Source organism: Pseudophryne corroboree, chromosome 8, assembly GCF_028390025.1.
Source record: "Pseudophryne corroboree isolate aPseCor3 chromosome 8, aPseCor3.hap2, whole genome shotgun sequence".
NCBI lineage: Eukaryota > Metazoa > Chordata > Amphibia > Anura > Myobatrachidae > Pseudophryne > Pseudophryne corroboree.
In genome coordinates this window covers 332,396,489-332,413,477 of record NC_086451.1, presented here as the reverse complement: position 1 = coordinate 332,413,477, position 16,989 = coordinate 332,396,489, and positions in this window count along the sequence as shown.

Below are 16,989 nucleotides of genomic sequence, written 5' to 3'. Positions count from 1 at the left end.
TGAAATCCTGTGTGTCAGTGGCCAGATCCTGTTAGGCGGGATCCCGCAGAACAGGATCCGTGTGAACACAAAACCCCCCTGCTGGCCGAACGGGACACGCTTGGTCACTATGTGTGGCCATAGCCTTAATGTATGATTTCCAGCATCTGTGTTGAACAGGTTAATGGATAAGAAAGGTGTTTCAGCACAGGTGATGGTAATCATATATTAAGAGGGAAGTCCAGGAGCAGAGTATTCTGTCTCTCCTGTAAAGGGTCATGTTGGGAGGTATGCATTATAACTTTTTTTAACGGTATAAAACACAAGTTGACAAGGGAAGAGTGTAAGGCAATATATGGCGATACAAGGCTTAAAACACTATATGGGCTCACAGAATGTAAAGCGGTATATGGACGCACAGGGTCACAGGAGATAGGGTGTCATGTGTTCTCAGGTGATGTGAGACAGTGTCAGGTACAATATGGGCACACAGGGTGACACGGGAGAGGGGTCAGGTACTATATGGTGCATAGGGTGACACGGGAGAGGAGTCAGGTACTATATGGGTGCACAGAGTGGCAGGGGAGAGGGGTTAGGTACTATGTGGGCGCACAGGGTGACACGGGAGAGTAGTCAGGTATTATATGAGTGCACAGGATGACGAGAGAGGGGTCACATAATATATGGGTGCACAGGGCGACAAGGGAAAGGGGTCAGGTACTATATGAGCACAAAGGGTGTCAGGGACTATATTGGCGCTCAGGGTGACATGGGAGAGGGGTCAGGTAGTATATTAGTACACAGGGTGACAGGTATTATACTACACGGGCACACAGGGTGACAGGCAGTATGGTGTGGACCAGGGACATGCGGTGAGCTAAACGGCTCAGGAGGCACTGGCTAGCACCAGAGACAGATTTACACGCAATATATGAGCCAAAGGGTACATCTAGGCATTATACACAGGTGCAGCAGTATAAACTCCTGGAAATTTGGTGAGTTTTGATCAGAGATGTGCGGGAAAGATAGATAAGGGAGGCACTGCCTCACCTGCCATAGTGCTGAAACACACTACCCGGCTTTTGCCGGCCGGGAAAAGCCGGACGGCTTTTTCCCGTGCCGGCATTGTAGTTAACAGTGTGAGGGCTAGGGTCCCTTCACACTGCACGGCCCCGGCCCGGCTGCCGGGTTGCAGCCGGGTCTCACCACTGGAAGGTCCGGCGGCCGGCCGGCCGCCGGGCCGTCTTTGGAGCCAGTAAACCGTGTGTGTGAAGGGGAGCTTTCACACACAACGGTTTTTTCTGAAGCCGTGTCTGATGCTGCGCATGCGCACAGCATCACACACGGCTCAAAGCCGTCCTGTGTGACAGACACTGCCGGTTTCTCCCGGATGGCATAAAGCCGGACAAAGTTTGTCCGGCTTTTTGCCATCCGGGAAAAACCGGAGTGTGTGTTACAGCCCATAGACTTTTTACTCCGGCGTTTTGGCTATAAAAATGATTAGTATAATACAAAGAAGATATTTCTAACATATTCTTTGTATTTTTCATATACTTTATACAGTAAAAACTCTGGCACAAACGTTAGTATGACAGGAAAGGCCTCATCTGCCTCACCCCACCGCACGTCACGGGTGTGGACACAGTGTAGTATCAAGTCACTCCCCATCTCTGACCCCAGCCTCCCCCTCACTCACTCTTTGGTGTAGGGAGTTTTACACGGCATGGGGTTGATATGCAGGACAGGTTGTCGGGATATCACAGATGCAGTGCAGGGGGCCTGTTCTCAACATGATGTGGTGGGTGAATGCAGTGTGATATTCACAGAGCAGGAACAAGACTTTGGGGTGTAGGGTGCCCTTGTTCTGTATATGGCTGATGATCTGCTGTCCTACCTGTGCTACCCCAGCTGCATCGGATGAGTCCGGCAAAGTGGAGGAATTGGGCAACGTGCAGGCAAAAGGGGAGTGATAGGTGTGGGTTCCGTGCCAAGAGCTGCCTGCTCGCTGATCTAGTTCTACTCAGGCAGAATACACCATGGTTTCTAGCCCAATTAAGAATATTTTATAACAGAATCTCCACACTTAATCTTAATTAAAATGATGATACAATGCATTATGGCATAAGGCCGAATGTTCAGATAATGAATTTAGCAATGTTTTTATTTAAAACAAAAGACGAGGAATTACAAAGAGTAATTTTATTGCCTACTGACAACACATGTTGGGTTTACTGTGCATTTTAGAGAAATTGTATATTTATTTTCATTCCATAGACTGACATTAAAGGACACTTATGCATACAAAGTACACATGCCCGCAGTAATGGCCTGAATTACAGGTGGATACTATACTGATGTTTGCGCAGTTGTCCAATTTCTTGTACTGCCCTGTAGTCACACACGTGTCCTGATGACTACTGCCGGGGGCGCAGTGCGAGGTTGGACACAGAACTGGTATGTCAGTGTGCTTTTCTCGGTGGTAACAGGGGTAGCTAGCCAGATGCGGGCGTGTCATGGCCAGCGACTGCCTGCAGATACACAGCTGCAATGGCAAGGACTACCATAATGCTGAATGGTGTGACAGATGTGCGAACAATGGTGTGACTTTTTACAGTAAGTATCAGATTAGAGGCGCAGCCAGTGGCCATCCCTGTACAATTTCCATCGACTGCTGTATTAGCATAAATTTGCAGTTGCGCTGCATAAAAAGCACAATCGCATTAGCCTTATTTACATGCAAAAAATAATAGACTCCTAACGGCGCTGGTTGAGTGGCCCTGTGTATGTATTAAATGTGTATGTATTAAATGCTATAAAGCAATAAATGATAATAAACAATTAATAACCATGGGCCTAATTCAGACCTGAGCACAAAAGCAAAATCTTTCTCTAATGGGCAAAACCATGTGCACTGCAGGGGGGCAGATGTAACATGTGCAGAGAGAGTTAGATTTGGGTGGGTTACATTGTTTCTGTTCAGGGTAAATACTAGTGATGTGCACCGGACATTTTTCGGGTTTTGTGTTTTGGTTTTGGATTCGGACGCGTTTTGGCAAAACCTCACCGAAATTTTTTTGTCGGATTCGGGTGTGTTTTGGATTCGGGTGTTTTTTTCAAAAAACCCTAAAAAACAGCTTAAATCATAGAATTTGGGGGTCATTTTGATCCCATAGTATTATTAACCTCAATAACCATAATTTCCACTCATTTCCAGTCTATTCTGAACACCTCACAATATTATTTTTAGTCCTAAAATTTGCACCGAGGTCGCTGGATGGCTAAGCTAAGCGACACAAGTGGCCGACACAAACACCTGGCCCATCTAGGAGTGGCACTGCAGTGTCAGGCAGGATGGCACTTCAAAAAATAGTCCCCAAACAGCACATGATGCAAAGAAAAAAAGAGGCGCACCAAGGTCGCTGTGTGACTAAGATAAGCGACACAAGTGGCCGACACAAACACCTGGCCCATCTAGGAGTGACACTGCAGTGTCAGACAGGATGGCACTTCAAAAAAATTGTCCCCAAACAGCACATGATGCAAAGAAAAAAAGAGGCGCACCAATGTCGCTGTGTGACTAAGCTAAGCGACACAAGTGGCCGACACAAACACCTGGCCCATCTAGGAGTGGCACTGCAGTGTCAGACAGGATGGCACTTCAAAAAAATAGTCCCCAAACAGCACATGATGCAAAGAAAAAAAGAGGTGCACCAAGGTCGCTGTGTGACTAAGCTAAGCGACACAAGTGGCCGACACAAACACCTGGCCCATCTAGGAGTGGCACTGCAGTGTCAGACAGGATGGCACTTCAAAAAAATTGTCCCCAAACAGCACATGATGCAAAGAAAAAAAGAGGCGCACCAAGGTCGCTGTGTGACTAAGCTAAGCGACACAAGTGGCCGATACAAACACCTGGCCCATCTAGGAGTGGCACTGCAGTGTCAGACAGGATGGCACTTCAAAAAAATTGTCCCCAAACAGCACATGATGCAAAGAAAAAAAGAGGCGCACCAAGGTCGCTGTGTGACTAAGCTAAGCGACACAAGTGGCCAAGACAAACACCTGGCCCATCTAGGAGTGGCACTGCAGTGTCAGACAGGATGGCACTTCAAAAAAATAGTCCCCAAACAGCACATGATGCAAAGAAAAAAAGAGGCGCACCAAGGTCGCTGTGTGACTAAGCTAAGCGACACAAGTGGCCGACACAAACACCTGGCACATCTAGGAGTGGCACTGCAGTGTCAGACAGGATGGCACTTCAAAAAAATTGTCCCCAAACAGCACATGATGCAAAGAAAAAAAGAGGCGCACCAAGGTCGCTGTGTGACTAAGCTAAGCGACACAAGTGGCCGACACAAACACCTGGCACATCTAGGAGTGGCACTGCAGTGTCAGACAGGATGGCACTTCAAAAAAATTGTCCCCAAACAGCACATGATGCAAAGAAAAAAAGAGGCGCACCAAGGTCGCTGTGTGACTAAGCTAAGCGACACAAGTGGCCGACACAAACACCTGGCCCATCTAGGAGTGGCACTGCAGTGTCAGACAGGATGGCACTTCAAAAAAATTGTCCCCAAACAGCACATGATGCAAAGAAAAATGAAAGAAAAAAGAGGTGCAAGATGGAATTGTCCTTGGGCCCTCCCACCCACCCTTATGTTGTATAAACAGGACATGCACACTTTAACGAACCCATCATTTCAGTGACAGGGTCTGCCACACGACTGTGACTGAAATGACTGGTTGGTTTGGGCCCCCACCAAAAAAGAAGCAATCAATCTCTCCTTGCACAAACTGGCTCTACAGAGGCAAGATGTCCTCCTCATCATCATCCTCCGATTCCTCACCCTTTTCACTGTGTACATCCCCCTCCTCACAGATTATTAATTCGTCCTCACTGGAATCCACCATCTCAGATACCTGTGTACTTTCTGGAGGCAATTGCTGGTGAATGTCTCTACGGAGGAATTGATTATAATTCATTTTGATGAACATCATCTTCTCCACATTTTCTGGAAGTAACCTCGTACGCCGATTGCTGACAAGGTGAGCGGCAGCACTAAACACTCTTTCGGAGTACACACTGGAGGGAGGGCAACTTAGGTAGAATAAAGCCAGTTTGTGCAAGGGCCTCCAAATTGCCTCTTTTTCCTGCCAGTATACGTACGGACTGTCTGACGTGACTACTTGGATGCGGTCACTCATATAATACTCCACCATTCTTTCAATGGTGAGAGAATCATATGCAGTGACAGTAGACGACATGTCAGTTATCGTTGGCAGGTCCTTCAGTCCGGACCAGATGTCAGCACTCGCTCCAGACTGCCCTGCATCACCGCCAGCGGGTGGGCTCGGAATTCTTAGCCATTTCCTCGCACCCCCAGTTGCGGGAGAATGTGAAGGAGGAGATGTTGACGGGTCACGTTCCGCTTGACTTGACAATTTTCTCACCAGCAGGTCTTTGAACCTCTGCAGACTTGTGTCTGCCGGAAAGAGAGATCCAACGTAGGTTTTAAATCTAGGATCGAGCACGGTGGCCAAAATGTAGTGCTCTGATTTCAACAGATTGACCACCCGTGAATCCTGGTTAAGCGAATTAAGGGCTCCATCCACAAGTCCCACGTGCCTAGCGGAATTGCTCTGTTTTAGCTCCTCCTTCAATGTCTCCAGCTTCTTCTGCAAAAGCCTGATGAGGGGGGGTCATTCCGAGTTGTTCGCTCGCAAGTGAATTTTAGCAGATTTGCTCATGCTAAGCCGCCGCCTACTGGGAGTGAATCTTAGCATCTTAAAATTGCGAACGATGTATTCGCAATATTGCGATTACACACCTCGTAGCAGTTTCTGAGTTGCTTCAGACTTACTCGGCATCTGCGATCATTTCACTGCTTGTCGTTCCTGGTTTGACGTCACAAACACACCCAGCGTTCGCCCAGACACTCGCCCGTTTCTCCAGCCACTCCTGCGTTTTTTCCGGAAACGGTAGCGTTTTTTCCCACACGCCCATAAAACGGCCTGTTTCCGCCCAGTAACACCCATTTCCTGTCAATCACATTACGATCGCCAGAACGATGAAAATGCCGTGAGTAAAATTCCTAAGTGCATAGCAAATTTACTTGGCGCAGTCGCAGTGCGGACATTGCGCATGCGCATTAAGCGGAAAATCGCTGCGATGCGAAGATTTTTACCGAGCGAACAACTCGGAATGACCCCCCAGGGGAATGACCTGACTCAGGCTGGCAGTATCTGAACTGACTTCACGTGTGGCAAGTTCAAAGGGTTGCAGAACCTTGCACAACGTTGAAATCATTCTACACTGCGCTTGAGTCAGGTGCATTCCCCCTCCTTTGCCTATATCGTGGGCAGATGTATAGGCTTGAATGGCCTTTTTCTGCTCCTCCATCCTCTGAAGCATATAGAGGGTTGAATTCCACCTCGTTACCACCTCTTGCTTCAGATGATGGCGGGGCAGGTTCAGGACTGTTTGGTGGTGCTCCAGTCTTCTGTACACGGTGGCTGAATGCCGAAGGTGGCCTGCAATTCTTCGGGCCACCGACAGCATCTCTTGCACGCCCCTGTCGTTTTTTAAATAATTCTGCACCACCAAATTCAATGTATGTGCAAAACATGGGACGTGCTGGAATTTGCCCACATGTAATGCACACACAATATTGCTGGCGTTGTCCGATGTCACAAATCCCCAGGAGAGTCCAATTGGGGTAAGCCATTCTGCGATGATCTTCCTCAGTTTCCGTAAGAGGTTGTCAGCTGTGTGCCTCTTCTGGAAAGCGGTGATACAAAGCGTAGCCTGCCTAGGAACGAGTTGGCGTTTGCAAGATGCTGCTACTGGTGCCGCACCTGCTGTTCTTGCATCAGGAGGCAATACATCTACCCAGTGGGCTGTCACAGTCATATAGTCCTGAGTCTGCCCTGCTCCACTTGTCCACATGTCCGTGGTTAAGTGGACATTGGGTACAACTGCATTTTTTAGGACACTGGTGACTCTTTTTCTGAGGTCTGTGTACATTTTCGGTATCGCCTGCCTAGAGAAATAGAACCTAGATGGTATTTGGTACCGGGGACACAGTACCTCAATCAAGTCTCTAGTTGCCTCTGAATTAACGGTGGATACCGGAACCACGTTTCTCACCGCCCAGGCTGCCAAGGCCTGAGTTATCTGCTTTGCAGCAGGATGACTGCTGTGATATTTCATCTTCCTCGCAAATGACTGTTGGACAGTCAATTGCTTACTGGAAGTAGTACAAGTGGTCTTCCGACTTCCCCTCTGGGATGACGATCGACTCCCAGCAGCTACAACAGCAGCGCCAGCAGCAGTAGGCGTTACACTCAAGGATGCATCGGAGGAATTCCAGGCAGGAGAGGACTCGTCAGACTTGCCAGTGACATGGCCTGCAGGACTATTGGCTTTCCTGGGTAAGGAGGAAATTGACACTGAGGGAGTTGGTGCTGTGGTTTGCAGGAGCTTGGTTACAAGAGGAAGGGATTTAGTGGTCAGTGGACTGCTTCCGCTGTCACCCAAAGTTTTTGAACTTGTCACTGACTTATGATGAATGCGCTGCAGGTGACGTATAAGGGAGGATGTTCCGAGGTGGTTAACGTCCTTACCCCTACTTATTACAGCTTGACAAAGGCAACACACGGCTTGACACCTGTTGTCCGCATTTGTGTTGAAATAATTCCACACCGAAGAGCTGATTTTTTTTGTATTTTGACCAGGCATGTCAATGGCCATATACGTCCCACGGACAACAGGTGTCTCCCCGGGTGCATGACTTAAACAAACCACCTCACCATCAGAATCCTCCTTGTCAATTTCCTCCCCAGCAACACGCATATCCTCATCCTGGTGTACTTCAACAGTGACATCTTCAATTTGACTATCAGGAACTGGACTGCGGGTGCTCCTTCCAGCACTTGCAGGGGGCGTGCAAATGGTGGAAGGCGCAAGCTCTTCCCGTCCAGTGTTGGGAAGGTCAGGCATCGCAACCGACACAATTGGACTCTCCTTGGGGATTTGTGATTTAGAAGAACGCACAGTTCTTTGCTGTGCTTTTGCCAGCTTAAGTCTTTTCATTTTTCTAGCGAGAGGATGAGTGCTTCCATCCTCATGTGAATCTGAACCACTAGCCATGAACATAGTCCAGGGCCTCAGCCGTTTCTTGCCACTCCGTGTCGTAAATGGCATATTGGCAAGTTTACGCTTCTCATCAGATGCTTTCAATTTTGATTTTTGGGTCATTTTACTGAACTTTTGTTTTTTGGATTTTACATGCTCTCTACTATGACATTGGGCATCGGCCTTGGCAGACGACGTTGATGGCATTTCATCGTCTCGGCCATGACTAGTGGCAGCAGCTTCAGCACGAGGTGGAAGTGGATCTTGATCTTTCCCTATTTTAACCTCCACATTTTTTTCCCCATTTTTTAATTTGTGGAATTATATGCCAGTATCAATAGCAATGGCCTACTAATATATATACTGCGCACAACTGAAATGCACCACAGGTATGGATGGATAGTATTCTTGACGACACAGAGGTAGGTAGAGCAGTGGCCTTCCGTACCGTACTGCTATATATACTGGTGGTCACTGTCAGCAAACTGCAAAACTAAAATGCACCACAGGTATAGAATCTAGATGGATAGTATACTTGACGACACAGAGGTAGGTAGAGCAGTGGCCTTCCGTACCGTACTGCTATATATAGTATACTGGTGGTCACTGTGTCAGCAAACTGCAAAACTAAAATGCACCACAGGTATAGAATGTAGATGGATAGTATACTTAATGACGACACAGAGGTAGGTACAGCAGTGGCCTTCCGTACCGTACTGCTATATATAGTATACTGGTGGTCACTGTGTCAGCAAACTGCAAAACTAAAATGCACCACAGGTATAGAATGTAGATGGATAGTATACTTAATGACGACACAGAGGTAGGTACAGCAGTGGCCTTCTGTACCGTACTGCTACATATAGTATACTGGTGGTCACTGTGTCAGCAAACTGCAAAACTAAAATGCACCACAGGTATAGAATGTAGATGGATAGTATACTTAATGACGACACAGAGGTAGGTACAGCAGTGGCCTTCCGTACCGTACTGCTATATATAGTATACTGGTGGTCACTGTGTCAGCAAACTGCAAAACTAAAATGCACCACAGGTATAGAATGTAGATGGATAGTATACTTAATGACGACACAGAGGTAGGTACAGCAGTGGCCTTCCGTACCGTACTGCTATATATACTGGTGGTCACTGTGTCAGCAAACTGCAAAACTAAAATGCACCACAGGTATAGAATGTAGATGGATAGTATACTTAATGACGACACAGAGGTAGGTACAGCAGTGGCCCTCCGTACCGTACTGCTATATATAGTATACTGGTGGTCACTGTGTCAGCAAACTGCAAAACTAAAATGCACCACAGGTATAGAATGTAGATGGATAGTATACTTAATGACGACACAGAGGTAGGTACAGCAGTGGCCTTCCGTACCGTACTGCTATATATAGTATACTGGTGGTCACTGTGTCAGCAAACTGCAAAACTAAAATGCACCACAGGTATAGAATGTAGATGGATAGTATACTTAATGACGACACAGAGGTAGGTACAGCAGTGGCCTTCCGTACCGTACTGCTATATATAGTATACTGGTGGTCACTGTGTCAGCAAACTGCAAAACTAAAATGCACCACAGGTATAGAATGTAGATGGATAGTATACTTAATGACGACACAGAGGTAGGTACAGCAGTGGCCTTCCGTACCGTACTGCTATATATAGTATACTGGTGGTCACTGTGTCAGCAAACTGCAAAACTAAAATGCACCACAGGTATAGAATGTAGATGGATAGTATACTTAATGACGACACAGAGGTAGGTACAGCAGTGGCCTTCCGTACCGTACTGCTATATATACTGGTGGTCACTGTGTCAGCAAACTGCAAAACTAAAATGCACCACAGGTATAGAATGTAGATGGATAGTATACTTAATGACGACACAGAGGTAGGTACAGCAGTGGCCTTCCGTACCGTACTGCTATATATAGTATACTGGTGGTCACTGTGTCAGCAAACTGCAAAACTAAAATGCACCACAGTTATAGAATGTAGATGGATAGTATACTTAATGACGACACAGAGGTAGGTACAGCAGTGGCCTTCCGTACCGTACTGCTATATATAGTATACTGGTGGTCACTGTGTCAGCAAACTGCAAAACTAAAATGCACCACAGGTATAGAATGTAGATGGATAGTATACTTAATGACGACACAGAGGTAGGTACAGCAGTGGCCTTCCGTACCATACTGCTATATATAGTATACTGGTGGTCACTGTGTCAGCAAACTGCAAAACTAAAATGCACCACAGGTATAGAATGTAGATGGATAGTATACTTAATGACGACACAGAGGTAGGTACAGCAGTGGCCTTCCGTACCGTACTGCTATATATACTGGTGGTCACTGTGTCAGCAAACTGCAAAACTAAAATGCACCACAGGTATAGAATGTAGATGGATAGTATACTTAATGACGACACAGAGGTAGGTACAGCAGTGGCCTTCCGTACCGTACTGCTATATATAGTATACTGGTGGTCACTGTGTCAGCAAACTGCAAAACTAAAATGCACCACAGGTATAGAATGTAGATGGATAGTATACTTAATGACGACACAGAGGTAGGTACAGCAGTGGCCTTCCGTACCGTACTGCTATATATAGTATACTGGTGGTCAGTGTGTCAGCAAACTGCAAAACTAAAATGCACCACAGGTATAGAATGTAGATGGATAGTATACTTAATGACGACACAGAGGTAGGTACAGCAGTGGCCTTCCGTACCGTACTGCTATATATAGTATACTGGTGGTCACTGTGTCAGCAAACTGCAAAACTAAAATGCACCACAGGTATAGAATGTAGATGGATAGTATAGTTAATGACGACACAGAGGTAGGTACAGCAGTGGCCTTCCGTACCGTACTGCTATATATAGTATACTGGTGGTCACTGTGTCAGCAAACTGCAAAACTAAAATGCACCACAGGTATAGAATGTAGATGGATAGTATACTTAATGACGACACAAAGGTAGGTACAGCAGTGGCCTTCCGTACCGTACTGCTATATATAGTATACTGGTGGTCACTGTGTCAGCAAACTGCAAAACTAAAATGCACCACAGGTATAGAATGTAGATGGATAGTATACTTAATGACGACACAGAGGTAGGTACAGCAGTGGCCTTCTGTACCGTACTGCTATATATACTGGTGGTCACTGTGTCAGCAAACTGCACAACTGAAATGCACCACAGGTATTGAATCTAGATGGATAGTATACTTAATGACGACACAGAGGTAGGTACAGCAGTGGCCTACTGTACCGTAATGCTATATATTATATACTGGTGGTCACTGGTCAGCAAAACTCTGCACTGTACTCCTCCTATATAATATTATACTGGTGGTCCCCAGTCCCCACAATAAAGCAGCACACTGAGCACAGATATGGAGTGTTTTGCAGGCAGACAACGTATACTGGTGGTCACTGTCAGCAAAACTCTGCACTGTACTCCTGCTATATAATACAGCTGCTCCCCAGTCCCCACAATTAAGCAGTGTGAGCACAGATATATGCAGCACACTGAGCACAGATATGGAGTGTTTTTCAGGCAGACAACGTATTACTGGTGGTCACTGTCAGCAAAACTCTGCACTGTACTCCTCCTATATACAGCTGCTCCCCAGTCCCCACAATTAAGTAATAAGCAAGCACAAAATATTTGCAATGCATCAACATAAACGGAGAGGACGCTAGCCACGTCCTCTCCCTAACATTTCCAATGCACCAGTGAAAATGGCGGCGACGCGCGGCTGCTTATATAGAATCCGAATCTCGCGAGAATCCGACAGCGGGATGATTACGTTCGGGCACGCTCGGGTTAACCGAGCCATACGGGAGAATCCGAGTATGGCTCGGACCCGTGTAAAAAGGGTGAAGTTCGGGGGGGTTCGGTTTCCGAGAAACCGAACCCGCTCATCACTAGTAAATACTGGCTGCTTTATTTTTACACTTCAATTTAGATTTCAGTTTGAACACACCCCACCCAAATCTAACTCTCTCTGCAAATGTTATATCTGCCCCACCTGCAGTGCACATGGTTTTGCCTATTAGAGAGTAATGTTGCTGTTGCAATCAGGTTTGAATTAGGCCCCATGTCCCATAGTACAACAATCTCAGCAGCTATCAGTGGCGTAACTACTGCCCCCGCAGCCCTCGCGGTGGCTTGGGGGCGAGGGGCTGCGGGGGCGCTACTGACTTAGAACAGATTGACATGCGGACAAGCGTCCGCATGTCAATCTGCAGGTCTCCTTCCCTCCGCCGCTGTAAGGAGGGACACGGAGCGCACAGCGCGCGCCCCCCTGTGTCCCTCCCTGGCTCTCCGGCTGTCTAATACAGGAAGTGCCGTTCGTGAGCTCTGATTGGCTCACGAACCGGCACTTCCTTTATTAGACAGCCGGAAAGCCAGGAGGGACACAGGGGCGCGCGCGCTGTGCGCTCCGTGTCCCTCCAACACAAAGGAGGGGGAGATGAGCAGGCACTGTGGGGGACTATCTGGCACTGGGGGCATATACCTGGCACTGTGGGGGAATATCTGGCACTGGGGGCATATACCTGGCACTGTGGGGGACTATCTGTCACTGGGGGCATGTACCTGGCACTGTGGGGGAATATCTGGCACTGGGGGCATATACCTGGCACTGTGGGGGAATATCTGGCACTGGGGGCATATACCTGGCACTGTGGGGGACTATCTGGCACTGGGGGCATATACCTGGCACTGTGGGGGACTATCTGGCACTGGGGGCATATACCTGGCACTGTGGGGGAATATCTGGCACTGGGGGCATATACCTGGCACTGTGGGGGAATATCTGGCACTGGGGGCATATACCTGGCACTGTGGGGGAATATCTGGCACTGGGGGCATATACCTGGCACTGTGGGGGACTATCTGGCACTGGAGGCATATACATGGCACTGTGGGGGAATATCTGGCACTGGGGGCATATACCTGGCACTGGGGGGGAATATCTGGCACTGGGGGCATATACCTGGCACTGTGGGGGAATATCTGGCACTGGGGGCATATGTGGCACTGGGAGCACAGCCCTAGCAACAAGCACTACCCCCTAGCAACGAGCATGACACCCAGTGCATGAAACCCCTGGCAACGAGAATGACACCAAGTGCATGAAACCCCTGGCAACGAGCATGACACCTAGTGCATGAAACCCCTGGCAACGAGCATGACACCCTGAGCATGAAAACCCCTGGCACCGTGCATGGAACAAAGAGCATGAAACCCCTGGCAACGAGCAGGTAATTTTAAAGTAATTAGAAGCCTTACTGTAGAACTTAATGTGTAATGGGCATTACGGTGTGTGGCATAATGTATCACGGACATTGCGGTGTGTGTCATAATGTGTCAGGCATTACGGTGTGTTGTATACTATATCACGGGCATTGTGGTATAATGTCTCGGGGTCATTGCGGTGTGGCATAATGTATAACGGGCATTGCGGTATGTGTCATACTGTGTCACAGATACGGTGTGTAGCATAATGTATAACGGGCATTGCGATTCCTGTCATAATGTGTCGGGGGCATTACGGTGTGTGGCATAATGTGTCGGGGGCATTACAGTGTGTGCATATTGTGTCATGTGCATTGTTGTGTGTGGCATAATGGCTAAGGCCATTGCAGTATGTGGAATAATGTATACTGGGCATTACTATAAGGAGGAAAAATGACAAATAATGTAAGGGGCAGGAATCAGGATTATTTTTCTTTCCTGTGGTGGCTAACGTCTGGGCATGCAGGTTGCAAAACTGGGGTATAAGGTAGTCTTTTCCTGCAATGCCACGCCCCTTTGCGTGAAGCCACGCCCATTCCAACGAAGCCACACACCTTTTTGGCGGCATATTTCTCCCTTTACTACTGCCAATTATGGGGGGTATGGGGGGGGGGGGGGGGCGCCGAAGAATTTTTTGGCTTGGGGGAGAAAAATTTCTAGTTACGCCACTGGCAGCTATCCTGATAAAACTGTCAGGTTTACTAACATGTTAAAGCCAAAAATCAGGAGAGGACAGCACTGACAGTATGTTAAAAAGAGAACATAACATTTGAGTCAGCAGTAAGCAATACAAAACATTTATTACAAAATAAATATAAAAAAATGAGCATATAAATATTCTTATGGTAGTATATGTGCCCTGGACTTCAACCCTAGTGTTAGGGACTCACCCAATCAGGTCACCTGGTCGCGGTTGGTGGACCCATATTTTCAGTCAAATATTATGCTATTCACATCAATATTACTCCATTAGATTGTACAGTTTATTATAATTACTCTGATTAGCAGTGCTTAGTACTATATAGTATGATTCTGCATATTTTCTGTGTGGAACTACAAGTCTCAGCATGATAGCACCTCCTATTATGTTTGGAATTATGGTGTGCAGTCCAACCCCCCCCCCCCCCCCCCCTTATATAATAAGGTAGAATATACCTGAAATGTCTCCAGTATATTGTCATACAATACAGCTACAATATGTCAAAATATTAAATCCCATAGCTCAGTATACATGCCAGAAAGTTCCACATTTCAGCTAAGGCACAATCTAAGCCAGACAGTATGTAGACAGTATATATGTCGCATGGATACTGGTCGGCTGCTGATGGAGTGGACAATAGAGATGGCCTGTGTATCCCGTGCTGCTCAGTCAAAGCTGAGCAATATCTATGCCACATAAATAGCACTTACCCTCTTACTTAGAGGAAAAAGTCACTGTCCATCTTAGGATACAGACAGTCCAGAGGCAATCCCAGACTGGAAGGAATGTGTGCTACTACCAGCGCGTTTCTTTACACACTGATAATTTTGTTAGAGGCCCTTATTTACATGTCTGAATCAAAAAGATGACCTAAATGTAATGTAACAGGGAGTGCAGTTATTCAGGATTGCATCTGTTTGATAGCACCACCCCTGAACCTGCAGTAGTGGCAGCCACATGGAGAGCGTCAGTGGCAGTGCAGGAGGATGTTTTGCTATGGGGTAGTGGGGATCCGGTCTGAAGATCGACACTGTCTAGGTCGACACTGTCTAGGTCGACCACTATAGGTCGACAGTCATAAGCTCGACAAGGTTGGAAGGTCGACAGGGTTTCTAGTTCGACATGTGCTAGGTCGACAGGTCAAAAGGTCGACATGAGTTTCACATTTTTTCTTTTTTTGAACTTTCATACTTAACGATCCACGTGGACATGGTGGACTACGATTGGAACGGTAATCTGTGCCGAGCGAAGCGGTAGCAGAGAGAGGGGACATGGTGACACGGCTTTCCGGTCACTGTACCCAAAAAAAGACACAAAACAAAAACTCATGTCGACATTTTGACCTGTCGACCCAGCACATGTCGACCTAGAAAACATGTCGACCTTCCAACCCTGTCGACCTAGTGACTGTCGACCTATAGTGGTCGACCTAAACATTGTCGACCTAGACACTGTCGATCTAATGATCCACACTCAATAGAGACCCCAGTCTGCTCTATCTTATACAATACAGATGCCTAGCAGAGAGCAAGTGTATAATACAGACCCAGATACTAGTGGCTAGAAATCAGACCCCAGACCTTCCTTTAATTGGATAACATTCCATGCCCTGCATGTTCTACTACTGTATACACTATATGAAGTCACCTTGGCATCCCATATCAGTATTAAAGCAATTTGTCAAGGCTTCTTGTCTTTTCACATGTTTACAGAACTTCTTAATGCCTTCTAATATCATTATACATACTACAGTACATTATGTTATCAACTATACAAGCTTGAGAACTAGTGCCTGACGGCTGCTTATCAAAAGATGATTTGACCTTGCAGCAGAGTTAGAAGAACTCTCCATATTGTAACGGACAGAAAACACAAAGTTTTATTATAATTTACAGGTACTTCTAGGGCAGATATCACATTGATAAAAATAAAAATAAAACAATGTTCCTGACTGCAGGTATTGTTAATCAGTTTTAACAATAAACATTAAAACCATTTCATTGGAACAAATGAATAATTGTTTTAAACTAGGTGATTCATCGCGCCCTACGGGCGCTCTTCACACCCTCGTAATGGGCTACGCCCCCTTAACCCTTGTACACCCTTGTGGCGTGCAATATTTTTATTATATGGGAGTATTACCTCCAATCATAATTGTGTGAGTGGTTAAATATTGCACGGACAAAGGGCGTGCAATGGTTAAGGGGTCGAAGCCCCTTGCAATGGGGTGAACAGCGCACGCAGGGCCTGATGAATCACCTAGTAGGTGCTTTGGTTGGGGGAGTGGCGGGTGCGGGGAAGACGCGGATGGGATCAGGGGTGCCGCGGGAGGGGCGGTTGCGGTGGTGCCGCAGGTGGAGGAGGGGCTGGTGCGGTGGTGCCGCAGGTGAAGGTCCGGAGCCACTGCGGGTGGGGGAGGAGCAGTTGCGGGGGTGTCCCGCGTGGGGGAGGGGCTAATGCGGTGGTGCGGCGGGAGGTGCGGGTGCGGGGTAGCTGCGTGTGGGGGAAGGGGTCCGGAGCTACCGTGGGTGCTGGAGGGTGGTGTGTGGGGGTGCAGCGGATGGGGCCCGGAGGTACTGCGAGTGGGGGAGGGGCAGGTAATGCTTCTTCTGCTTCTCCTCCTGTCAGCAGCTAAGCTGCTGTCCTCCCTTTGGCAGTCGCTCTCCCGGAGAATCGCACAGCAGCCAGTCACTATTGTTAACGCTGGTGTCCCAAGACGCCGCATTACAGGGAAGAAGATGCACTCAATAAACTACAGCTCCCAGCTGCTCTAAGGGCCGGAATGCTTCGGCAGTAAGGGCTGCTGGGAGCTGTAGTTTATTTAGTGCGTCTACTTCCCTGTAATGC